This window comes from Erythranthe guttata, chromosome 8 (genome assembly GCF_056151865.1).
Source record: "Erythranthe guttata isolate IM_541 chromosome 8, IM_541, whole genome shotgun sequence".
Classification (NCBI taxonomy): domain Eukaryota; kingdom Viridiplantae; phylum Streptophyta; class Magnoliopsida; order Lamiales; family Phrymaceae; genus Erythranthe; species Erythranthe guttata.
The window spans coordinates 10,119,681-10,145,756 of NC_142540.1; the positions used below are offsets into that span (position 1 = coordinate 10,119,681).

The following is a 26,076-nucleotide window of genomic DNA, read 5'->3' on the forward strand; positions in this document are numbered from 1 at the left end:
CCCTACTTATCCATCAATCTTCCACAATTGATTGTGGCGTCTTCACATACCAAGGTTCTTGTCTCTTTATAGACAACGGGTCGCAGTTCCACCCCCTTTTGATTCCTTCTTTTGGACGGTCGTGGAGTTGATAACCGAAGTATTGTTATCGGGTCTCGTCACATGGTTGGCGTGGTTCATATCACATAGAGTGTTATTTCTACACTCCACTGTATCTTTTTAATCTAGTGTTTTTGGTGTTGTTTGTTGATGCGTATTAAAGTACTAGTATTGTAGTTCGTGTTTTTAAGAACGTTGTTGCGAATGCACTTTTGCGCATGTTTTTTTACATGTACGTTTGTGCATGTCCATTTGAGCCAGTATGCTTATGCATGTTTGTTGATTAGTGTAACACCCCGCATTTTCGGGAAAATAATATTATTTTATTTTACCACCTTTATGTGAAATATGTGAATATATGAATTATGTGAATTATGTGAAATATGTGATTATGTAAATTATTGTGTGAAATATGTGATTATGTGAATTATGTGCTTAGGAAATATTTCGAGATATTATTTCGAAATAAACTATTTTCATGAATTAGAATTTTATTCTTGCATGTGATATTAATTAAGCATTTCATCATATTTATGCATACACAAAGTTTTAGAAAAATGAATTTTTATCATGCATTTTAGGATTTTTAATTATTGTCGAAAATTAGAAAATCCTCCCCACATTTTCTTGAATTTTCGGACATCACAAACACACACACATGATTTTAAAATTTGCATTTAATTAGTAGAAATACATGCATTAGTGTGGTTGTACTTTGAGCATAGGAAGAAATACTCAAGCCTAGTTCCCTACTCTATAGACTAGGCATGCTTTTCACTCCTTTAAGTAAGACCAAAGGTCTTTCTTCTTCTCCCTTCCTTCTTCATTTCGGCAGCCACAACCCCCACCACCATAGCCACCATTTTCTCAAGCTTGAACCACCCAAGAACCACCACCACTTCAATTTTCGAAAATTGCAAAATCACCCCCAACCCACCTAAAGATTAAATTGCCAAGAAGCCCCTCCTCAATACTTAACCATTAAGGTTGCAAGCCTCCCCATTCTATAAATAGAACCCATTACCAAGTGTTTTCTCATCTCCCCACTACAATCCTAAGAAATCTCTCTTGTCTTCTTTCTTCTTCCATTTTCGAAATTAGTAGTAGAAGAAGCTCAAAATCTCTTCCTCGAGAGATTCTTCAATTTGAATGTAAGAGCTTCATCTCCTCTCTTCTTCGAAAATTTCCTCTCTTCCTTCTTCATATTGTTTTGTAATCTAACTCTTAATCTCTTCTTGTATTAGAGAGAAAAGAGCTACAAATCCTTCCCCTAAAGAGTATAGGTGAGAATTCTTGAATTCTTGCTCAAACCTACAACACCACTAGTATTTTCGGTTTTTATGTGTTTCTATGTGTTTTTATTGTTTATTATGTGATTATATGTTTTAGATGATGATTGCATGTTAGTGTTTTGAAAAGATGACTTTGTTCTTGAAGTTCTATGATTTTTCGAAAATTGGGGAAACATGTTTTAAATGGCTTATTTGGCTTAATTAGTGCCTTGCATGTGTTGATCTAGTATTTGATTGTTGATTTTTGAAAAGAAAATGAATTTTTGGCCTAGCCATGAAACTTCCGAATTTTTGGGGAAAAATGTTTTAAATCGCTTATTTGGCTTAATTAGTGCCTTGCATGTGTTGATCTAGTATTTGATTGTTGATTTTTGAAAAGAAAATGAATTTTTGGCCTAGCCATGAAACTTTCGAATTTTTGGGGAAAAATGTTTTAAATGGCTTATTTGGCTTAATTAGTGCCTTGCATGTGTTGATCTAGTATTTGATTGTTGATTTTTGAAAAGAAAATGAATTTTTGGCCTAGCCATGAAACTTCCGAATTTTTGGGGAAAAATGTTTTAAAAGGCTTATTTGGCTTAATTAGTGCCTTGCATGTGTTGATCTAGTATTTGATTGTTGATTTTTGAAAAGAAAATGAATTTTTGGCCTAGCCATGAAACTTTCGAATTTTTGGGGAAAAATATTTTAAATGGCTTATTTGGCTTAATTAGTGCCTTGCATGTGTTGATCTAGTATTTGATTGTTGATTTTTAAAAAGAAAATGAAATTTTGGCCTAGCCATGAAATTTCCGAATTTTTGGGGAAAAATGTTTTAAATGACTTATTTGGCTTAATTAGTGCCTTGCATGTGTTGATCTAGTATTTGATTGTTGATTTTTGAAAAGAAAATGAATTTTCGGCCTAGCCATGAAACTTTCGAATTTTTGGGGAAAAATGTTTTAAATGGCTTATTTGGCTTAATTAGTGCCTTGCATGTGTTGATCTAGTGTTTGATTGTTGATTTTTGAAAAGCAAATGAATTTTTGACTTAACTAAGGAACTTTTGAATTTTTGAAGTAAAAATGCTTGAAATTGCTTATGTGGTTTATTTTGTGTTTTGCATGTGTTGATCTTGTGTTGATTGATGTTTTAAGGCCTTGCATGTTAAGATTGGTGATTCATTGTTGATCTAAGGTCTTGCATGTTAAGATCTAGTGAATGATGGTTGATCAAAGTCTTGCATGTTAAGATCTAGTGATTGATGGTTGATCCAAAGTCTTGCATGTTATGATCTAGTGTTTTCTATGAAAAATGGTTTAAGAACTAAAAATTTGTGCTAATTTGATTTAAAATACTCTTGCATGTGAAGATCTAGTGTATTTGCTTGAATAAATGTAAAGATGGAAGTCTTGAATTTTATTCTTGTAAAAATGCTAGATCTAGTGAACTTTGTTGTTAGATTGTTTTTGCATGTTAAGATTTCGGTTATTTCTATGTTTTTATGACTAAATGATTTTGTGAAACTTTATGTGTATTTTCTATGTGCTCCTATGTGCTCTTGCTTATGTGAATCATTGGGTGTGAGGATGAGAGAAGGGTAAGTAGAAGGGTGCATGGGTGGGTGCATTAAGTGTCATGAATTTTTTTTAAAAAGATAAAACTATGTTGGAAAGTCTTTCGAGGTTACGGTAAATTTCTCGGGTACGGCGAGCCTGGTACCGTAGGGCCTAGGGGTGGTTTGATCCCACGTAGTTAGACATGGTTCGAAATATATGGGGTTATTTACCGGTAACTTAGATTGGCTCTTCCGAGGGATTCCCGACAATTTTTCATGTCATGCATGTTGCATTATGGTGTTGATGATATAGGTGGGAAAATCTCACTCTATGGTCTTGGGATCGTAGGGTTATAAAGGTGGGAAATTCCTTCTATAATCTTCAATACGTGTCATGGCATAGGGTTATAAAGGTGGGATATTCTCACTCTATGGTCTTGGGATCATAGGGTTATAAAGGTGTGAATTATCTCACTCTATGCGTGTGGCAATTATGTGAATGAAGAACGCCGACGAAAAAGGGAAGTATATGGTTGTTTTACTTCATGTTGTATGTTCATGTATAAGATATATGTATGTATATATATATGTATGGATATATGTATGCTCTATGTGTTATGTGTATTCGATATTACTTCAAGATTCTCATTGAGTCCTCAGAGACTCATATAGGTGTTGTATGTTTGTAGGTATACCCGATTTAGGGCCCGAGGAGTGAAGTTGGGAATCGAGCTCGAGAATCGGAAGGAGATCGTATGGAGGGGTTGTGGATAGTGTTGGCTCTCAATTTAGTCATGTGGTTTTATTTGTATAATATGCTTGTAAAAATTTTGATACGGTTTTAGGTATTTTCTACCGTTCGCTTCCTCCGATCGGTGGAAATTATTAAAAGACGACGTGTGTAATAGTAATTAGGATTACCCTATTTTGGATAATTAATCGGTAATCCGTAGTCTTTTGTAAGCGAAAACAAATTTTCACTATTTATATGCATGCATGCTTTCGACTAGTAATTTCTTCGTGTTTTGTCTCCATGTTCTAAAATTATTTTCATATAGGTTCTCTGCTTATAAAATCATGAAAGTTTAGGAGTCTCTGCATCATATAGGTTCTCTGTGCTCATCATTTTGTGCTCATCATTTTGTTTTCATATAGGTTCTCTGTGCTCATCATTTTGTTTTCTGGTCTAACTGTAGTTTTACTCACCCAAATGCCTTTTTTCTACTTGGAAAATGTTTTAAACTTATTTTCCGTCTTGGGGTAAAAGTGGGTAGTTTTTGGCTCAGTGAGGAATTTATTGTGAATTTTCAAAACTCCCTCCCCTGTTCTGGATTTTAAACCGAGTGACTGTGCCATTTGATTTATTTCTCCTAAATGGCCATGAATATTTCAAAACTGTTTTAATTGAGGGCTTTAGACCCATGTTAGATGGTATGGTATTATTTTGGGGTCATTTGCATGATTAGATTAAGAGGAATTAATTTTTAAAGCTTCTGCATTGAATCTGTCCGCATTTGCATTAAGTCCATCATGCCTAGTTGTTTCCTAGTCTTGCATGTAGCATGCATTGGTGTTAATTGATCGATTAGGGTTTAGCAAGCTGTGCCCTCTCTCCCTCTGATTTAAAAAGAAAATTTTCACTAAAATTTATATCCACAAAAATCATGTTTTCAAAAGTCTTCCGCTGAGATTACATATAATAAGGGTAATCGAGAGAGGGGTGTCAGAGCATGGGTGGTATCAGAGCAACGATCCCGGAAACCTCCATACGACCTAAAGATCTTCACGATTCTCAAAGCACGACTCCAACTGAGCACTCGGGCAGGTATATGTTTTATGTGAATTTTTATGGCTAATGTGAATTGTTTGTATATGTTTAAGTATTAGAATGTCGGGAGCAAGGACTCGAGCTCAAAATGCCGCTAACGATCCTCACAATCAATCTCGTACCATCCAAGACCTCACCGCCCTCGTCCGAGAACAAAATGAACAAATCAACCGCCTTGTTAACCTTCAAAACCAAAACCCCCATCCACCTCCTCGTCCCCCTCCCCAACCTTGAAATACAGCCCCACAAGCCACCTACGAGCGATTTTTGAAAATGCATCCTACCGAATTCCACGGCGGCCCAAGTCCAACTGTTGCCGAAGAATGGATCAAATCCCTCGAAGTTATTTTCGAGTACATGGTGATGAACGACAGCGACTGAATCCATTGCGCACTATTCTTGTTGAAAAACGAAGCCCGAAATTGGTGGGAAGGCGCAAAGAGTGGAATCGATCTAGCAAATACCACTTGGGAAGCTTTCAAATTTCTCTTCTTCGAAAAGTACTTTTCCAAGAATGTCCGAGCACAAAAGCTTAAGGAGTTTCTCGAACTTAAACAAGAAAACCTAACCGTTGCCGAATTCACACGCCGTTTCGAGCAAGGAAGCCTCTACGCACCTTTCATATCCAAAGACGACACCGAAAAGATGAATCACTACCTAAGAGGCCTCAACCCGATAATCAAGCGCGACGTTCGACTAACCTCTGCCTCTACTTTCCGCGGAGTAGTGGACAAAGCCTTGGAAGCCGAACAAGACGAAATGGAAATACGACAATGGAGACCTCCTCACGATGCCTCTTCTCGACCATGGAAGAAACCGAACCTCAACAACGCCAAAGGAAAGCAACCGATCAACCGAGCAACCATGACCCCGAGCAACAAGCCCTTTTGCCCTAAATGCAAGCGAGAACATTTAGGCGATTGTGTTGCCGGAACCGACCACTGTTTTCGATGCAAGAAGCCTGGACACATGGTCCGAGACTGCCCTATCGCCCCGAGACAAGTGCCGGGACGAGTATTCGCCATGACAAGAGACCAAGCCGAAGCTGACCCATCAATGATCGCAGGTACCGTTAATGTGTTTAATAATTCCGTGTATGCCCTCATCGACTCCGGATCAACTCACTCATTCATCTCAAGTACCCTCGTTGCCGAACTCCGCCTAGCCCGTAGTCAAGCCAATGCCTTGTTTAGCATACTTATTCCTTCCGGTGATGAACTTAAATCAAATTTCATCATCAAAGATTGCCCTATTCAGATTTGTAACCAAACCCTAGCCTCCGATCTGATCATCCTACCCATTAAACATTTCGAAATAATCCTCGGAATGGATTGGTTATCAAAATTCGACGCCCAAATCAATTGCGCTCACAAAACCGTTCGTTTCTCCTTACCGAATGGAAGTTTTCTCGAATTCCGAAGCTCGTACAACCCGTCGATTCCTATCATTTCCGCCATCAAAGCGAGCAAACTTATTCAAAAAGGACATCTATGTCATTTGGTCGACATAGTGGAAACTCTCAACGAAGATAAAGCCGACATTTCCAAAGTGCCAACCGTTTGCGAATTTCCCGATGTCTTTCCCGAAGATCTCCCCGGTCTTCCGCCCGATCGTGAAATCGAATTTGAAATTAATTTGATCCCCGGTTCTGCCCCTATCTCGAAGGCACCTTACCGCATGGCGCCGTTAGAGCTAAAGGAACTCAAGGACCAAATTCAAGATCTCATCGACAAGAAGTTCATCCGCCCTAGTTTTTCCCCATGGGGTGCTCCGGTACTCTTCGTGAAAAAGAAAGATGGAACCCTCCGAATGTGTATTGATTACCGAGAACTCAACAAGGTCACCGTCAAAAACAAGTATCCATTGCCAAGAATTGACGACCTTTTCGACCAACTTCAAGGCTCCACGGTCTATTCCAAAATCGACCTTCGTTCCGGATATCATCAATTGAAGATCAAGAAGGAAGATATTCCGAAAACCGCGTTTCGGACTCGCTACGGCCATTACGAGTTTGTAGTGATGTCGTTTGGTCTAACCAACGCCCCCGCCGCTTTCATGGATCTCATGAATCGAATCTTCCGCAAATATCTCGATCAATTTGTGATCGTATTCATCGACGATATCTTGGTGTATTCAAGAAATGATAAAGAACATCGGAATCATTTGGAAATGGTGCTCCAAACTCTCCGAGAGAACCAACTCTATGCGAAGTTTTCCAAATGTGAGTTTTGGTTAAGACAAGTCCACTTTCTTGGTCACGTAATTTCCAAGGAAGGCATAGCCGTTGATCCAAGCAAAATTGAAGCCGTTTGTAATTGGTCAATCCCTCGTAATGTCAGAGAAATCCGAAGTTTCCTCGGCCTCGCAGGCTACTACCGACGGTTCGTTCCGAACTTTTCCAAGATAGCCGCTCCACTCTCTCGTTTGACCCGAAAGGAAGTCAAGTATCAATGGACTCCCGAATGCGAGTCTAGTTTCCAAGAACTCAAGAAGCGATTAACCTCGGCACCAATCCTCGCTCTACCGGATAAAACCGGAAACTACGTGGTCTATAGTGACGCCTCCAAGCACGGGCTCGGAGCCGTCCTAATGCAAAACGGGAATGTAATTGCCTATGCCTCGAGACAATTAAAGGACTACGAGAAGAATTACCCTACGCACGACTTGGAACTCGCGGCAGTCGTGTTCGCCCTCAAAATTTGGAGACATTACCTTTACGGCGAAAAATGTTCGATCTTCACCGACCACAAAAGTCTCAAGTACTTCTTTACTCAAAAAGAGCTCAATATGAGGCAAAGAAGATGGATTGAATTAGTCAAGGACTATGATTGAGAAATCCTTTACCATCCCGGTAAAGCCAACGTTGTCGCCGACGCTCTTAGCCGAAAATCCATGTCCGCCTTGATCATTAAACCGCCGCTCGAATCAACTATCAAGTCCGCTCAAGACCATGATGATCAACTTGTCAAAATCCGAGAAGGCTTAGCAACCGGTCAAAGTCCAAATTTCTCAATGACCGACGGAAAAATCTTGAAATTTCAAGGGAGAATTTGCATTCCGACAAACAATGAGATAAAGGGATTAATTTTCGACGAAGCTCACAAAACACCCTACTCTTGCCATCCGGGTGAAACCAAAATGTATCAAGACTTGAAGAAGTTGTATTGGTGGCCAGGCATGAAGAAGGATATAGCCAAATACGTATCCGAATGCCTAATTTGTCAACAAATCAAAACGGAACACCAAAGGCCCGGTGGACTTCTACAATCCAACCTTATTCCCGAATGGAAATGGGAAAGAGTAACGATGGACTTTGTTCAAGGTTTCGCGAAGACTCAGAAAGGATCCGATTCAATATGGGTAATAGTCGATCGCCTAACTAAGTCCGCACATTTCTTACCGGTCAAGACCACTTTTAGTCTCGAAAAATTGGCCGAACTCTATATCGGAGAAATCGTCCGACTCCATGGCGTTCCGATATCAATCATCTCCGACCGAGATCCCCGATTCACTTCCAAATTTTGGAAAAGATTGCACGAAACGATGAGAACCCGTCTAGCCTTTAGCACGGCATACCATCCCCAAACCGACGGACAATCGGAAAGGACAATCAAGACCCTCGAAGACATGCTTCGAGCATGTATAATGGATTTTGGTGGAAATTGGGAAAACCGTCTACCTCTCATCGAATTCTCGTACAACAATAGCTTCCAATCTTCGATCGGAATGGCACCTTACGAAGCCTTGTACGGAAGAAAATGCCGTTCTCCAATCCATTGGGACGAAGTAGGAGAGCGAAGATTATTAGGACCCGAGCTAGTCCAACACACCGTCGACATAATCAAAAATATTCGAGAGAAAATGAGAACCGCCCAAGATTGCCAACAAAAGTACGCGAATAAAAGAAGACGAGAGTTGGAATTCCAAGCCGGTGATCACGTATTCTTGAAAGTCGCTCCACTCAAAGGAATCGTGCGATTCGGAAAACGAGGAAAGTTAAGCCCTCGATTCATTGGACCCTTCGAAATTCTCGACCGAATTGGTGGCCAAGCCTATCGCCTCGCCCTACCGCCTCAACTATCCAAGATCCACAATGTCTTTCACGACTCCATGCTCCGAAAATATATTCCCAACCCTAACCACATCCTTGAAACCGAACCCCTTGATTTATCCCCGAACCTATCCTTTACCGAAGAACCCTCCCAAATATTAGACCGAAAAGTTAGGAAACTCCGAAACAAAGAAATTCGCCTAGCCAAAATCCTTTGGAAAAACCATTCTCCGGATGAGTCAACGTGGGAACTTGAGGATGAGATTGTGAGTCGTTATCCGGAACTAATTGAAAAATGTACAAATTTTGGGGACAAATTTTTTTTAAGGGGGGTAGATTGTAACACCCCGCATTTTCGGTAAAATAATATTATTTTATTTTACCACCTTTATGTGAAATATATGAATATATGAATTATGTGAATTATGTGAAATATGTGATTATGTAAATTATTGTGTGAAATATGTGATTATGTGAATTATGTGCTTAGGAAATATTTCGAGATATTATTTCGAAATAAACTATTTTCATGAATTAGAATTTTATTCTTGCATGTGATATTAATTAAGCATTTCATCATATTTATGCATACACAAAGTTTTAGAAAAATGAATTTTTATCATGCATTTTAGGATTTTTAATTATTGTCGAAAATTAGAAAATCCTCCCCACATTTTCTTGAATTTTCGGACATCACAAACACACACACATGATTTTAAAATTTGCATTTAATTAGTAGAAATACATGCATTAGTGTGGTTGTACTTTGAGCATAGGAAGAAATACTCAAGCCTAGTTCCCTACTCTATAGACTAGGCATGCTTTTCACTCCTTTAAGTAAGACCAAAGGTCTTTCTTCTTCTCCCTTCCTTCTTCATTTCGGCAGCCACAACCCCCACCACCATAGCCACCATTTTCTCAAGCTTGAACCACCCAAGAACCACCACCACTTCAATTTTCGAAAATTGCAAAATCACCCCCAACCCACCTAAAGATTAAATTGCCAAGAAGCCCCTCCTCAATACTTAACCATTAAGGTTGCAAGCCTCCCCATTCTATAAATAGAACCCATTACCAAGTGTTTTCTCATCTCCCCACTACAATCCTAAGAAATCTCTCTTGTCTTCTTTCTTCTTCCATTTTCGAAATTAGTAGTAGAAGAAGCTCAAAATCTCTTCCTCGAGAGATTCTTCAATTTGAATGTAAGAGCTTCATCTCCTCTCTTCTTCGAAAATTTCCTCTCTTCCTTCTTCATATTGTTTTGTAATCTAACTCTTAATCTCTTCTTGTATTAGAGAGAAAAGAGCTACAAATCCTCCCCCTAAAGAGTATAGGTGAGAATTCTTGAATTCTTGCTCAAACCTACAACACCACTAGTATTTTCGGTTTTTATGTGTTTCTATGTGTTTTTATTGTTTATTATGTGATTATATGTTTTAGATGATGATTGCATGTTAGTGTTTTGAAAAGATGACTTTGTTCTTGAAGTTCTATGATTTTTCGAAAATTGGGAAAAAATGTTTTAAATGGCTTATTTGGCTTAATTAGTGCCTTGCATGTGTTGATCTAGTATTTGATTGTTGATTTTTGAAAAGAAAATGAATTTTTGGCCTAGCCATGAAACTTCCGAATTTTTGAGGAAAAATGTTTTAAATGGCTTATTTGGCTTAATTAGTGCCTTGCATGTGTTGATCTAGTATTTGATTGTTGATTTTTGAAAAGAAAATGAATTTTTGGCCTAGCCATGAAACTTTCGAATTTTTGGGGAAAAATGTTTTAAATGGCTTATTTGGCTTAATTAGTGCCTTGCATGTGTTGATCTAGTGTTTGATTGTTGATTTTTGAAAAGAAAATGAATTTTTGACTTAACTAAGGAACTTTTGAATTTTTGAAGTAAAAATGCTTGAAATTGCTTATGTGGTTTATTTTGTGTTTTGCATGTGTTGATCTTGTGTTGATTGATGTTTTAAGGCCTTGCATGTTAAGATTGGTGATTGATTGTTGATCTAAGGTCTTGCATGTTAAGATCTAGTGAATGATGGTTGATCCAAAGTCTTGCATGTTAAGATCTAGTGATTGATGGTTGATCCAAAGTCTTGCATGTTATGATCTAGTGTTTTCTATGAAAAATGGTTTAAGAACTAAGAATTTGTGCTAATTTGATTTAAAATACTCTTGCATGTGAAGATCTAGTGTATTTGCTTGAATAAATGTAAAGATGGAAGTCTTGAATTTTATTCTTGTAAAAATGCTAGATCTAGTGAGCTTTGTTGTTAGATTGTTTTTGCATGTTAAGATTTCGGTTATTTCTATGTTTTTATGACTAAATGATTTTGTGAAACTTTATGTGTATTTTCTATGTGCTCCTATGTGCTCTTGCTTGCTTATGTGAATCATTGGGTGTGAGGATGAGAGAAGGGTAAGTAGAAGGGTGCATGGGTGGGTGCATTAAGTGTCATGAATTTTTTTTAAAAAGATAAAACTATGTTGGAAAGTCTTTCGAGGTTACGGTAAATTTCTCGGGTACGGCGAGCCCGGTACCGTAGGGCCTAGGGGTGGTTTGATCTCACGTAGTTAGACATGGTTCGAAATATATGGGGTTATTTACCGGTAACTTAGATTGGCTCTTCCGAGGGATTCCCGACAATTTTTCATGTCATGCATGTTGCATTATGGTGTTGATGGTATAGGTGGGAAAATCTCACTCTATGGTCTTGGGATCGTAGGGTTATAAATGTGGGAAATTCCTTCTATAATCTTCAATACGTGTCATGGCATAGGGTTATAAAGGTGGGATATTCTCACTCTATGGTCTTGGGATCATAGGGTTATAAAGGTGTGAATTATCTCACTCTATGCGTGTGGCAATTATGTGAATGAAGAACGCTGACGAAAAAGGGAAGTATATGATTGTTTTACTTCATGTTGTATGTTCATGTATAAGATATATGTATGTATATATATATATGTATAGATATATGTATGCTCTATGTGTTATGTGTATTCGATATTACTTCAAGATTCTCATTGAGTCCTCAGAGACTCATATAGGTGTTGTATGTTTGTAGGTATACCCGATTTAGGGCCCGAGGAGTGAAGTTGGGAATCGAGCTCGAGAATCGGAAGGAGATCGTATGGAGGGGTTGTGGATAGTGTTGGCTCTCAATTTAGTCATGTGGTTTTATTTGTATAATATGCTTGTAAAAATTTTGATACGGTTTTAGGTATTTTCTACCGTTCGCTTCCTCCGATCGGTGGAAATTATTAAAAGACGTCGTGTGTAATAGTAATTAGGATTACCCTATTTTGGATAATTAATCGGTAATCCGTAGTCTTTTGTAAGCGAAAACAAATTTTCACTATTTATATGCATGCATGCTTTCGACTAGTAATTTCTTCGTGTTTTGTCTCCATGTTCTAAAATTATTTTCATATAGGTTCTCTGCTTAGAAAATCATGAAATTTTAGGAGTCTCTGCATCTCTCTGTGCTCATCATTTTGATAGGTCTTGTGCATGAGTTGGGTAAGTATTCATTTAGTTATGATTTATTTCTCACTACTGCATTGAAACAGGGCCATTCGGGTGTTTTACGTCTTGGGGTACAATTGGGTAGTTTTTGGGTCAGTGAGGAATTTATTGTGAATTTTCAAATCTCCCTCCCCTGTTCTGGATTTTAAACCGAGTGACTGTGCCATTTGATTTATTTCTCCTAAATGGCCATGATTATTTCAAAACTGTTTTAACTGAGTGCTCTAGACCCTTGTTAGATGGTATGGTATTATGTTGGGGTCATTTGCATGAGTATTTTAAGAGGAATTAATTTTTAAAGCTTCTGCATTGAATCTGTCCGCATTTGCATTAAGTCCATCATGCCTAGTTGTTTCCTAGTCTTGCATGTAGCATGCATTGGTGTTAATTGATCGATTAGGGTTTAGCAAGCTGTGCCCTCTCTCCCTCTGATTTAAAAAGAAAATTTTCACTAAAATTTATATCCACAAAAATCATGTTTTCAAAAGTCTTCCGCTGAGATTACATATAATAAGGGTAATCGAGAGAGGGGTGTCACAATTAGTATTAATGTCCTAGGATTTTAGTTTGTGTTTTCATGATCATTTTTGCGAATCAACTTCTGCATGAGTACTTTTGTGCATGCTTTTGTACTTTAACTTATGTGCGTATCTCTTCTAGCGAGTATTTTTGTGCACGTTTCTTGATGCGCATTCATGTTCTCGAACTATAGTACGTATTTTCAAGATTGCATTTGGAATCAAATTTTGACCATGTTCGAGTCCGAATTTGGAATTTTGCCATTAGACAGGAATTGTAGCCAGCTCCAATAGCTTTCCAATGCTGCCGGACCCAGTTGATTTGGAGTCCGGATGAGAAAGTTATCCTCGACTTCGTGGACACTACCAAAAATGTTCGGGGATTCTCTCTTCTAATTTGATTTTATTTTCCTAATTGCAACTCTTTTCTTACTCTTTGATCATTTTTGCTTCCTGGACACCTAATTTTCTATTTGTACCTATAAGATACCAAATCTACCAATTAATATAGAAATATAAACTAATTCCGAAAAAAATCCACGTAAACGTAGAGTTTTATTTAATTTCTACACTCCACTGTATCTTTTTTAGCTAGTGTTTTTGGTGTTGTTTTTTTATGCTTATTAAAGTCCTAGTATTGTAGTTTGTGTTTTTAAGAACGTTGTTGCGAATGCACTTTTACACATGTTTTTTTACATGTATGTTTCGTGATGCGCATTCATGTTCTCGAACTATAGTACGTATTTTCATGATCGCTTTTGGAATCCAATTTTGACCATGTTCGAGTCCGAATATGGAATTTTGCCATTAGACAAGAACTGTAGCCAGCTGAAATAGCTTTCAAATGCCACCGAAACCAAATGATTTGGAGTCCGGATGAGAAAGTTATGCTCGACTTCGTGGACACTACCAAAGATGTACCGGGATTCTCTTTTCTAATTTGATTTTATTTTCCTAATTGCAACTCTTTTCTTACTCTTTGATCATTTTTGCTTCCTGCACACCTAATTTTTGATTTGTACCTATAAGATACCAAATCAACCAATTAATATAGAAATATAAATTAATTCGAAAAAAAATCCACGTAAACGTAGAGTTTTATTTCTACACTCCACTGTATCTTTTTTGTCTAGTGTTTTTGTTGTTGTTTGTTGATGCGTATTAAAGTCCTAGTATTGTAGTTCGTGTTTTTAAGAACGTTGTTGCGAATGCACTTTTGCACATGTTTTTTTACATGTACGTTTGTGCATGTCCATTTGAGCGAGTGTGCTTATGCATGTTTGTTGATTTGTATTAATGTCCTAGGATTGTAGTTTGTGTTTTCATGATCCTTTTACGAATGCAGTTTTGCGTGAGTACTTTTGTGCATGCTTTTGTACTTTTACTTATGTGTGTATCTCTTTTAGCAAGTGTTTTTGTGCACGTTTCTTGATGCGCATTCATGTTCTCGAACTACAGTATGTATTTTCATGATCGCGTTTGGAATCCAATTTTGAACATGTTTGAGTCCGAATTTGGAATTTTGCCATTAGACAGGAATTTTAGCCAGTTGAAATAGCTTTCCAATGCCGGCGGAACCAGTTAATCTGGAGTCCGGATGAGAAAGTTATGCTCGAATTCGTGGACACTACCAATGATGTTCGGGGATTCTCTCTTCTAATTTGATTTTATTTTCCTAATTGCAACTCTTTTCTTACTCTTTGATCATTTTTGCTTCCTGGACACCTAATTTTCTATTTGTACCTATAAGATACCAAATCCAGCAATTAATATAGAAATATAAATTAATCCGAAAAAAAATCCACGTAAACGTAGAGTTGTATTTTTACACTCCAGTGTATCTTTTTTATCTAGTGTTTTTACTGTTGTTTATTGATGCGTATTAAAGTCCTAGTATTGTAGTTCGAACGTTGTTGCGAATGCACTTTTGCACATATTTTTTTACATGTACGTTTGTGCGTGTCCATTTGAGCGAGTGTGCTTATGCATGTTTGTTGATTTGTATTAATGTCCAAGGATTGTAGTGTTAGAGTAGGTGACCAACAAGCCAACATGTGGCTGTGGTCTTTCGTATTTATTATTGTAATAAACGAACCTTTATTCGTATTAATGATAAAACACCTTGGCATTCTATATCTTTGTCCCTTTGTCACAAACATAGATATAGTCCTTACAGTTATTACAAGTACTAGTAATTGATCGTTAGGATCGTGAGATATTTACTTAAGTATTATAACTGTTAAACGTGTTCCTAGTCGAAGGGTTACGCCACTAATGAGGATATCGGCCTTTCCCATTTAAGACTAGCACTTAGTGTATGTGTACTGCATCTCATCAGTAAACGGTATTGTGATATCGGCATGCATAAGTGGGTGCTCGTAAGTTGACGAGTTCACTGGACTCCCTCACCCTAGAAATCTCTAAGTGGTTCCCAATAATCGAGTAGAGATATCTATGGTATAGTTGTACACCATTAGTCCTTATGACCTAGACATCACCGTGACTTCACTAGAGGACCAGCTGTATCGTGACCTGTCCCTGAGTTCCACCGAGGACCATCCCAAGGGCCAGTGTTCGTGCAGTCCGAAATCTAGTGGGAGGGCTGTGCATTGTAGTCGGGGATTCGATCGCTAGAATAGTCTTGGATGTCCTGTGTGTTCTGAAAGTTTGTAATCATTCTAAGTCTCTGGCCAGAGCTGACTAAGTGATGATTACAGAATTCGATTCTCTAAGTCATGCACGTAAGGATTACAACACTTAGAACGATCGCACCGTCATCGAACATATAAAGAGGTCTCGATGAACCAATGCCTCTAGTTCGATCGGGACATATGAATCGAAGGGACCGTACTGTACGTTAACTATATCTGAAGGTTCTTGCAGGCACTTCATTTGTATCTAGGGAATCATGACGCGTAGTTGCTAGACGCCAATCTTGATTCGTTGGGTGATTAAGGTGAAACGAGCTTCATGTTAATCGTAACTCTAAGGGACGAGTTTTCACCACAAAGAGTTGTGGGCCCACGGCTAGCTTACACCTGAACCATCGAGGGTCACACTGCTCGTGCACATGAGATCTTTGAATAAACGGTCAGAGATAAAATAAGTTTATCTTTGCATGATTGGAAGTCAATATGATTGGATCCAACATTCATAATTTGAAATTATGAATGAGAATAAGAAAAAGGAAAAGAATAGGCGAACGTGTTAGTAAACTTTCTAAATCGGGAAGTTTCCAAATTTAGAAAGTGCACTGAACTAGGGTTTCCACTTTTGGAAAGTTGGAAAATGAAAGATGGCACTCGTAATGACGAGGATATTATAATGATTCCGAAAATGTAATTGTTGCAATTTTCCGATCATTGAATTGAGAGAGACGAGCGATTAAAGGAACTAACGAGCTTAAGCTGTTGGGCCCGGTCCAACTTAAGCCCGTTAGGGTTTTATGCAAGGGACTATAAATACTTGATTTATAGGCCTTGCACAATGACACAAGACCTAACCCTAACCCTAGCCGTCCATCTCTCTCTCTCGGCCTCTCTCTCCCGCGGCCACCTCCGCCGTCAACGCCTCCGTTTCGCCGGAATCGGCCGTTCGTCGGCCGATTGTTTCGGTAGCTTCTTTCCTTCTTTTTTTCTTCCGTTTTTCTAACTATTACGTGTCTAGTGCCACGTGTTTAGTAGATCGAAGTATACGAGGTGAAATCCGAGAGGAGGAAGATCGAAGATCGAAGAATCGAGGAGCAGCGCACGAGCCGAAGCCGCACGCTGCCCCACGCGCCGCCCCAGAAGTCCGCGCGTGAAACTCACGCGCCGCCGTGGCCATCTCATCGCCGCTGCCGCTGCACCGCTGCTGCCCCGATTGTACGGATTGGTTTCTGTAGCAATCTCGACTTGCTAAACGCTCCTACCTCACGCTTCAAGAGGTAAACACACGAATCCCTTGTTTCGATTCGTTTACGTTTAGACTATGTATTCATGTTTGCTATCGTATGATTTTATGTGATTATGTGTAATCGTTTTAAATCATTGCAAGCATGTTATTTGGTTTAAACGCGAGCATGTTAATTGATTTAAATTCGGTTAAATTAATTAGCATATATGTTGATATTTAATTTCGTTGGAAGCGCAAAGGTACGCAATTAATTGATTTTAATTTGTCGGGTATGTGCTTATGTGCTTTAAAGTCGTTTAATTCGCATAAAATTTTTGTTTTCCGCTGCGTACGCGTGCCCGAAACCCAACAGTGGTATCAGAGCTCGTTGCGCAATTAATTGCGTTCGTTTTAATATGCTATGATTTTATGCATGTTCGATTTATTAAAGTAGTGATTGTTGTATTATGTAATTGGGAGTTTTCGTAAGTTTAAAATATTTTTGAAATATTGTTTAGAATTTTTCCAGCTTTAAAATTGTTGAAAATTGGAAAATCGGATATGAATTATTTTTAAAACGTCGGTTTTTAATTATTCGGATCGAACCGGTCGAACCGGTCGGTTCGATGGTTGTGCACGATCCAATCGACCGAATCCAAGTGGATTCGGGTCGGTCAGACCGGTTCTCGGTCCGACTGACCCGACCCACAGATTTGGGTCAATTGGCCGGGCAGAACCGGACCGCTTCGGTCCGAACCGTTCAGACCGGTCGGCCGAACTGGTTCACTGAAAATAAAATAAAAAAAAAAAAAATATTTCAGATTTCTAAAATTAAACTTAAAACAAATTGATTTTAATTTTTGGAAAATTATTTTCAATTAATCCCAATTAGATAATTGGATCGACAATCATCTATTTTAGTAAATAGCTGTTAGATTAATTAATTAATTTAAATTGTTAAATTGATTTCAATTAATAGAACACATATATAATATTGATTATAAATTCAACTTAATTAGTAGTACCTCAACATTATTTGAATGATTTATGCTAGTTGAGGTTCTATAATTATTTTGAAAACTCGATAATTAATTAATCTAATTAATTATGAAATTAGGTCGTATGTTCCTCTTAGGACAATATGCGCTTCCATATACCTTTAGAGAACATAGATGTAGGAATCACATAGACCAATCCAAAACCTTCTGATGAGATAAAACATTTTAATAAAAATCCCTCATTCTTAATTCAATTAAGAATCATTTCAAGCTATAAAGAAAAACCCAATCTGTTGAGTTATTTCTTTCCTTCTGCCAACGGTTGGATTATGTGTAGCCCTTTGCTGTAGTGCAGTAAGCCGTGTTAGCGGGGAGTGCTATGGTAGAGTAAGCTGTAATTCAATTGACATATTGATGAAGGTAGCCATAGAAAGGGGTTATGTTGAATTAACGTGGTCGGCTAGATTAACTAGGGACTGCATTAGTTTGGCATAATCAAGTTCTATGAGCATCTTTGATTGGTAGGTTAGACTTGACACACGACGATTTTGATATTCGCGAGATTAACTTAGGTCATTATCAAGTGTGAGGAAAATTAATTTAGGGTCATATTGTGGATATGATTGATTGTGATCTACCTTTGGGCAAATATAATCGGGCTAGATTAACTACGGGTTATATTTGTCTATTGGACCTAAAGCCCATTAAGAAAAATCAGTTTTCTCGTTTGTCTACTAGAGGGAAGTGGAATTCGATAAAATTAATGGGAGAACAATTAAATAACATAAGTCCAAACATTTAATTGTAACAATCATTTAACGCGAATCTCTAATAATCCTCTTCTCTATATGTCTCAGATAATCATGTCTAAGAATCCCATAATGTCAATCCTCGACAATAAACTCAATGGCCCTAATTACCTAGATTGCTTGCGTAGTCTTAAGCTTGTGCTAACTTCGGTCCACGAGCACTGTCTCAAAATGATCACTCTCCTTGAAAAGCTAGTGAATCTTGATGTCACCCTCCCGGCCGAGCTCTCGTTGGATTTGATCCTGTTGTCTCTTCCTAGTTCCTATGAATCGTTCATAGTGAACTTCAACATGAACAAACTAGATCCTCCCTTGGATGAGTTAATGAACATGTTAGTCAGCTTCGAGTCCACCATTAAGAAAGAGAAGTCTGTTCTCATTGCTGCCACTTCTGGAAAGAAGAGTTATTTCCAAAAGAAGAGAAAGGAAAGAGTTCCCTTCCCAAACAGCAAGTTCGAAGTGGGTGAAGGTAGTGGGGGCCCCAAAGCAAAGGTTAGCAAACAAGTTGATGATGCTTGCCATCACTGTGGAAAGAAAGGACATTGGCGCCGCAACTGCAAGGCTTACCTGAAGTAGAAAGGTTCTGAAAAGGGTACGTATTTCATTGACGTAAATTTGTCTGTCAACTCTTCTTCTTGGGTATTGGATAGGGGCTGTGGCTCACATTTGTGAAATGATTTGCAGCTAATGACAAGAAGTCGAAGACTTAGAGCGGGTGAGACCTACCTAAGGATGGGGAATGGAGCAAGAGTTGCTGCTGAAGCCATTGGCACAATTTACTTAAATGTTTTGGATTCTAGTTTTCCTATTGTTTTGAACGATTGTTTATTTGTTCCGTCGCTCATTAGAAACCTTATTTCTATTCCTGTATTAGACATTGAAGGTTTTACTTTTGTTTTTGGAAATTCAATTTGCATTATACAAAAGAATGAGAATTTGATTTGCAAAGGACGACTATTAAACAACTTGTATGAACTAAATCCAAGTGAAATACCTATTAATGTTATATCAGCAAAACGTAAGGAGATAGATCAAAACCCCGCACAACTTTGGCACGCTAGATTAGGTCATGTCTCTTTAAGAAGGATGAACGATTTTGTTAGTGAAGGATTGTTCTCTTTGGAGGACGTGAAATCACTACAAACTTGTGAATCTTGCCTTAAAGGGAAAATGACCAAGTCACCCTACAAAGGGAAAATGGAACGAGCCGAGGGTCTTTTGGATTTGATCCATACAGACGTATGTGGTCCACTAAGTGTTAGTGCGAAGGGTGGGTATAACTACTTCGCTACCTTTAGCGACGATTATTCTAGGTATGGGTATGTATACTTGATGAAGTACAAGTCTGAAACTTTTGAAAGGTTCAAAGATTTTAGACACGAAGTGGAAAAGCAACTCGGACGAAGCATTAAGAAGCTGCGATCCGATCGTGGTGGAGAATACTTGAGCATCGAGTTCATTGACTATCTAAAAGAAAATGGGATACAGTCCCAATGGACACCACCGGGAACTCCTCAACTTAATGGAGTATCCGAACGTCGGAATCGAACTCTATTGGATATGGTTCGATCAATGATGGGGTTCACGAAATTACCGGCATACTTGTGGGGTCATGCACTTCGCACTGCCGCGTATTTGCTGAATAGAGTTAACACCAAAGCAGTTAAATCCACACCTTATGAACTTTGGCATTCCCGGAAACCCAACTACAAACATATTAGGATATGGGGTTGTCCCGCTTATGTGAAGCGATTAGTGGGAGATAAGTTGGATAGTAAATCCGACTTGTGCTATTTTGTGGGGTATCCCGAAGACTCGATGGGATACGAGTTCTACTATGTCAAGGAAGCAAAGACGTTTGTTTCGAGAAATGCCACCTTTTTGGAAAGGGAGTTTCTATCCGATAGAAAGGGCAGCATGATAGAACTTGAAGTAGTTCAAGAACCACAAAGTGAAGTTCAAACGCAAGAACAAGAAATCGAACCAATACAACAAACCACTAATATACCTCCTGAACCTACGGTACGTAGATCCGAAAGAGTTCGGAAAATGCCGGATAGGTTATTCCTCCTCGAAAATGATGAAGATCATATTGATCTTGGACGAGATCCAAGAACATACAATGAGGCCGTATCGGATGCGGACATGGGACATTGGCTAACTGCCATGAAATCCGAAATGGACTCCATGTACTTGTTGGTCGAAAACCTACACGCAAGTGCACGTATCGTACAAGTAATATAGTGGACAATTAAGTCCGGATATCGAACCCTCAGGGAATATTTAATTATCTTATCCTAGACGCTAAATTCTACCAATTATTATCAAGCCCACCCTACACAGTCGAATAAGGATTAATAAACTAAATTAAACTAAATTAAAAACAAGCAAAAACAAGAAAGCAATTTAAAATTCGAAGATTAATCAAAGTAGACAAGCCTAGGATTTTATTCTTCCCCCTATGTGATTATTATTCCCCCAATTCCTTCAATTATGCAAGTTATTAACCCGGATTATTAACCTGAGATGCTAAAATAATCATAACCCGCTTCCGCGTGTATTACGATTCTAATACTCTAGATTCAATTACTATATTCCTATGCAATTAATTCTAGAACACAGCATTAAGCACAAATCTCAATAATGGCTACCTAAGAGATTAACTATATTCCTATGTTAATGCCACAAAGGCTCTTCTACCACAGTTCTAATTATTAACCCGATCTTCCGATTCATGCGATTAACAATAACATAAAAGCACATAAGGTGATCAAATTCATGCACTTAATAAAACAAGTAGAAGAAATAATCCGGAATTAAAACTTGCATAAAATCATAGAAAAGGGTTCATAAATCCCACATAGGGTTCCAAATAAAATCCTAGAAATAAAGACTTAGCTACTCGTAATTCTTATGATAAATAAAATAAAATAAATTAATTAAATAAGAAAAACTATGCTTGAATCTTCGTTGATCTTCTTTGCTCTTGAATTTGCGTTAAAAGATTGATCACTAATTGTGTGCTTGACTTGGTCTTATATAGGGTGAAGAACTTGGGGAAGAAGGCAGTTTCCTTGTGCAATTAAAATCCCTTTCCTGCGCAACTTCGGAGTCTCGGACGGGGGTCCCACGATTCGCACTAAAACTGGGACGGGGGTCCGAGCCTTGTTTCTTCAGAATTTTGATTTTTTCACTTTTGGCCCATATTTTCTCCAAAATTGCTGTTTTGACCCTATACTTTTCCAATTCTTCAATTTGTACCTAAAATACAATAAATCAACTTTTTAAGCACCAATTATCGTTAAAACACACCAAAAGCTCAAATAAAAAGATACGATAAAGTGTAAAAATATACACTTAACACACCCCCAAACTTGAACTTTTGCTTGTCCTCAAGCAAAATCTACCAATAAGCAAGTAACTCAACTATAACATCTCATCACATAGATCAATGATCAACTTCACGTTTTCAAAACTTGTAATTATAATGACAATTCTTAGGCATTCCAAGCTCAAAATTCAACAACACTTAGTCGCTCACCATTACTAAAAACCACAATTCATACAATTGCTTCAAGCATCCAATATTTGCAAATTAAAGATAGAAAGAATTTATACTTACATGCATATGCTTGACTCCAAATACTCACCAAATTATTCTACTCTACAAATATCGAACATTAAGCTATTGGGATCATTGGGGCTTTGTGGCTTTCAATTGTTAGGCTCTTTGGTTCGAGGTAGGAAATATGGGTATGTGTGGCTATTCTTCTTGAATTTAGGTGATTACGCCAAAATTTGAAAGATAGGCGTTTGAAACAATGAATTCACCGCTACGGACTTTAATAAACTCGATTCACAAAAGTTCAAAAGTCTCCACTTTTGCTTTTGAGGCAATGGATGGAGTTTTCAAAAATAATTCAACAACTAGTCCTTATTTCTCCCTTCTAGTCTCTTCTTCTTCTCTTTTTCTCTCTTTCTTTTTTTTTTCTTTTTCTTTTTTTTCTTTTTTTTTTTTTATATATATATAGAAGCATAGATATTTGTCTTCTTTTTTTTTTTCTTTTTTTTTTCGAAGAAGAAGAAGGACCTTATAAAATTTTCGACCGAACTCCAAGGGATAATTTTTTCAAGAATCTCCACCTATTCTACCTTACACATTGGCTAAAAGAAAGAACACCTTTTCTCCGAGGCTCAAAACAAGGTTCTAAGGATAATTTCGATAAAAAGGTCGGCTTGAAAGGCTCAAACGGGTCAAAGAAGGCCCAAATCATATCCCAAATCACTCACTACTCAATACTTCGTATCATAAATTTCCTACGGTGAGTCTTAAAACCGAACATAGCATGATCTAGCACAAATTAATTCCAAATTTAAAATACAAAACATTCAACCAAAGCAATGCACAAAATGTGATTCCTAGCAATAATTCGCTTCTAAGTCCCGTTGAATCAAAAGCTAAACAAACATCAAATCCTTATCACACAAAACAAGCAATCTCATCATCAAACATTGATCATCTCTCATCATCATAAATCATCGATGCATTCGACTCAAGCAAATTTTTTTTTTTTTTTTTTTTTATATTCCGGAAAAAACGATAAAAGCAATAAAAACGAATAAAACCTAATGCATGCAAACTAAAACACATAAGCACAAAAACATGTTTATCACCCCCAAACTTAAAATTTTCGTTGCCCTCAACGAAATTAGCACTAAGTTTAAGGATAGAAAACACCTGATTTAGTTGGAGTCGATGTGATCGGGGTGCTCCTCTCTCGCTCTCTCACGCTCGTCCTCATCGGAAAGCTCGGGTACGGGCTCAAGAATGGGTGCCGGTAAAAATTAGACGAGAATCGACCCCCAAACTTGGTTGGGGCAATTTGTCGAACACCTTGTGGGCGTGCCTTGAAAGAGTAGATTTTGGAGAATTTGGTTCGATTCTCTAGCCTCCATTTGTGTGTGGTAGTTTGAGAGAAGGAAAGAGGAGGGTTTAGGAAATAATGGGGGAAAAAATCTAATTTTTTTTAAAGTTAAAACGCCCTGAAAATCGTCGGACGGCCGTCCCGGTGTTTGTGCTGATTTTCGGACGGCCGTCCGAATTTTTTTTTTCTTCCTGGTTGTGGGACGGCCGTCCCACAAAATAGGCATATTTTGGGCCGGCCGTCTCAAATGCAGCGCTGCAATTTTTTTTTTTTTTTTTTTTTTTTTTTTTTTTTTTTTCGGGCGGATGGCCGTCTGGACTCCTGTTAAGTGTATATTTTTACACTTTATCGTATCTTTTTATTTGAGCTTTTGGTGTGTTTTAACGATAATTGGTGCTTAAAAAGTTGATTTATTGTATTTCAGGTATAAATTGAAGAATTGGAAAAGTATGGGGTCAAAACTGCAATTTTGGAGAAAATATGGGCAAAAAGTGAAACAAGCAGAATTCTGGAGAATCAAGGACCGCACGGCCGTGCGGATTTTAGGCATAAATCTCACACGGCCGTCCGGATGGGCGAAATAGCGCAGTGAAGGAATTTTAATTGCACAAGGAAACTGCCTTCTTCCCCAAGTTCTTCACCCTATATAAGACCAAGCCAAGCACACAATTAGGGATCTTTTTCACGCAATTTCAAGAGCAACAAAGCAATAACGAAGACGAAGAATTCGAAGACTCCAAGCAAAGATTTATCGCCTATGATTTATTTTATTTGCGTTTTTGCTTTAATCATGAGTAGCTAAATTACTTGTTTCTAGGATTTTATTTGGAACCCTATGTGGGATTTATGAACCCAATTCTATGATTTTATGCAAGTTTTAATTCCGGATTATTTCTTCTACTTGTTTTATTAAGTTCATGAAACTGGCCACTTTATGTGCTTTTATGTTATTGTTAATCGCATGAATCGGAAGATCGGGTTAATAATTAGAACTGTGGTAGAAGAGCCTTTGTGGTATTAACATAGGAATATAGTTAATCTCTTAGGTAGCCATTATTGAGATTTGTGCCTAATGCTGTGTTCTAGAATTAATTGCATAGGAATATAGTAATTGAATCTAGAGTATTAGAATCGTAATACACGCGGAAGCGGGTTATGATTATTTTAGCATCTCAGGTTAATAATCCGGGTTAATTGCTTGCATAATTGAAGGAATTGGGGGAATAATAATCACATAGGGGAAGAATAAAATCCTAGGCTTGTCTACTTTGATTAATCTTCGTTTTTAAATTGCTTTCGTGTTCTTGTCTTTTTAATTTGCTTTTTAATTTATTTTAATTTAGTTAATTATCTCTAAATTCGACTGTGTAGGGTGGGCTTGATAATAATTGCTAGAATTTAGCGTCTAGGATTAAGTAATTAAATATTCCCTGTGGGTTCGATATCCGGACTTAATTGTCCACTATATTACTTGTACGATACGTGCACTTGCGTGTAGGTTTTCGACCAACAAGTTTTTGGCGCCGTTGCCGGGGAATATTTTAATTATTTATTTTATTCTAGCTCTAAATTTGAACAATTTTCACGATTCACCCATTTAATTTTTGTTTTATTTTATTTTTTGCTTTAGGTACGGTGTATGCCTAGGAGACTCGATCTTGCTAGAGAGCCGTTTGATCCCGAAATCGAACGCACTTTTCGAGCCGCTAGGAGACGTCAACACGCAACCAATACAATGGAGGACGAAGAACGCATACGCGCAGAGGGTAATTTACTCAATGCCAACGGGAACCAAGTCCAAGACCCACCCCTTCAACTTCCAGTACAGCCAGCAGTTAGGCCACGGGCACTTCAAGATTACATAATCCCGACTCATGACGGATTCCGCCCTAGCATCCAATATCCACCCATTGAGGCGCACAATTTTGAGATCAAGCAAGGCCTTTTGACGATGCTCCAAAATAACGGGCTATTTAGTGGGTTGGCAGGTGAAGATCCCCATCTTCACATTGTCAATTTTCTAGATACCTGTAATTCCCACCGTCAAAACGGCGTTTCCCAAGAGGCGCTTCAATTAATTCTCTTCAAGCACTCCCTACAAGGAAGAGCTCGCCAGTGGTTGATGTCCCAAGCCCCCCACTCTATCTCGTCGTGGTCTCAACTCCTCAACCTCTTCATGAAAGTTTACAGCTCACCCGAGAAGGACGAGAGAATCCGACGAGAAATTCACAATTTTGTCCAAGAGCAAGGCGAGCAATTATACGAGGCATGGGAGAGATTTAAAACTCTTTTGAGGCAGTGTCCAACACATGGAGTCGAACAATGGCGGCAAATCCACATCTTCTACCAAGGGATCAACGAGAATGCACGAACCGTCTTAGATGCCTCAACCGGAGGTAATTTTATGAGTCAATCGATACCGGATGCATTTATCATGTTGGATCAAATTGCACAAAATCGGTTTGCCAAGTCAAGCGAAAGGACGGTTAGTGGAGCTAAGAAAATTCCCGGAGTGTTGGAGTTAGATGCAATTACGGCCCTTCAAGCTCAAGTGACCCAAATTGCTCAACAAAATCAACTCCTTCTGCAGCACATCAAAGCAAGTCCACCACAACAA

At 38.2% G+C, this 26,076-nt stretch overlaps 1 long non-coding RNA gene across 2 annotated transcripts; it reads left to right on the top strand.

The window, feature by feature from the left end:
• The first annotated feature begins 870 nt into the window (after positions 1 to 870).
• Positions 871 to 3,911, top strand: LOC148768494 (uncharacterized). 2 transcript variants are annotated; one of them, XR_016032853.1, is made up of 3 exons: positions 871 to 1,250; positions 1,344 to 1,382; positions 3,618 to 3,911. It is a non-coding gene; the product is annotated as an uncharacterized LOC148768494 (long non-coding RNA). The 2 variants fall into 2 exon arrangements; XR_016032852.1 differs by having other exon boundaries at positions 871 to 1,382.
• The last annotated feature ends 22,165 nt before the right edge of the window (positions 3,912 to 26,076 follow it).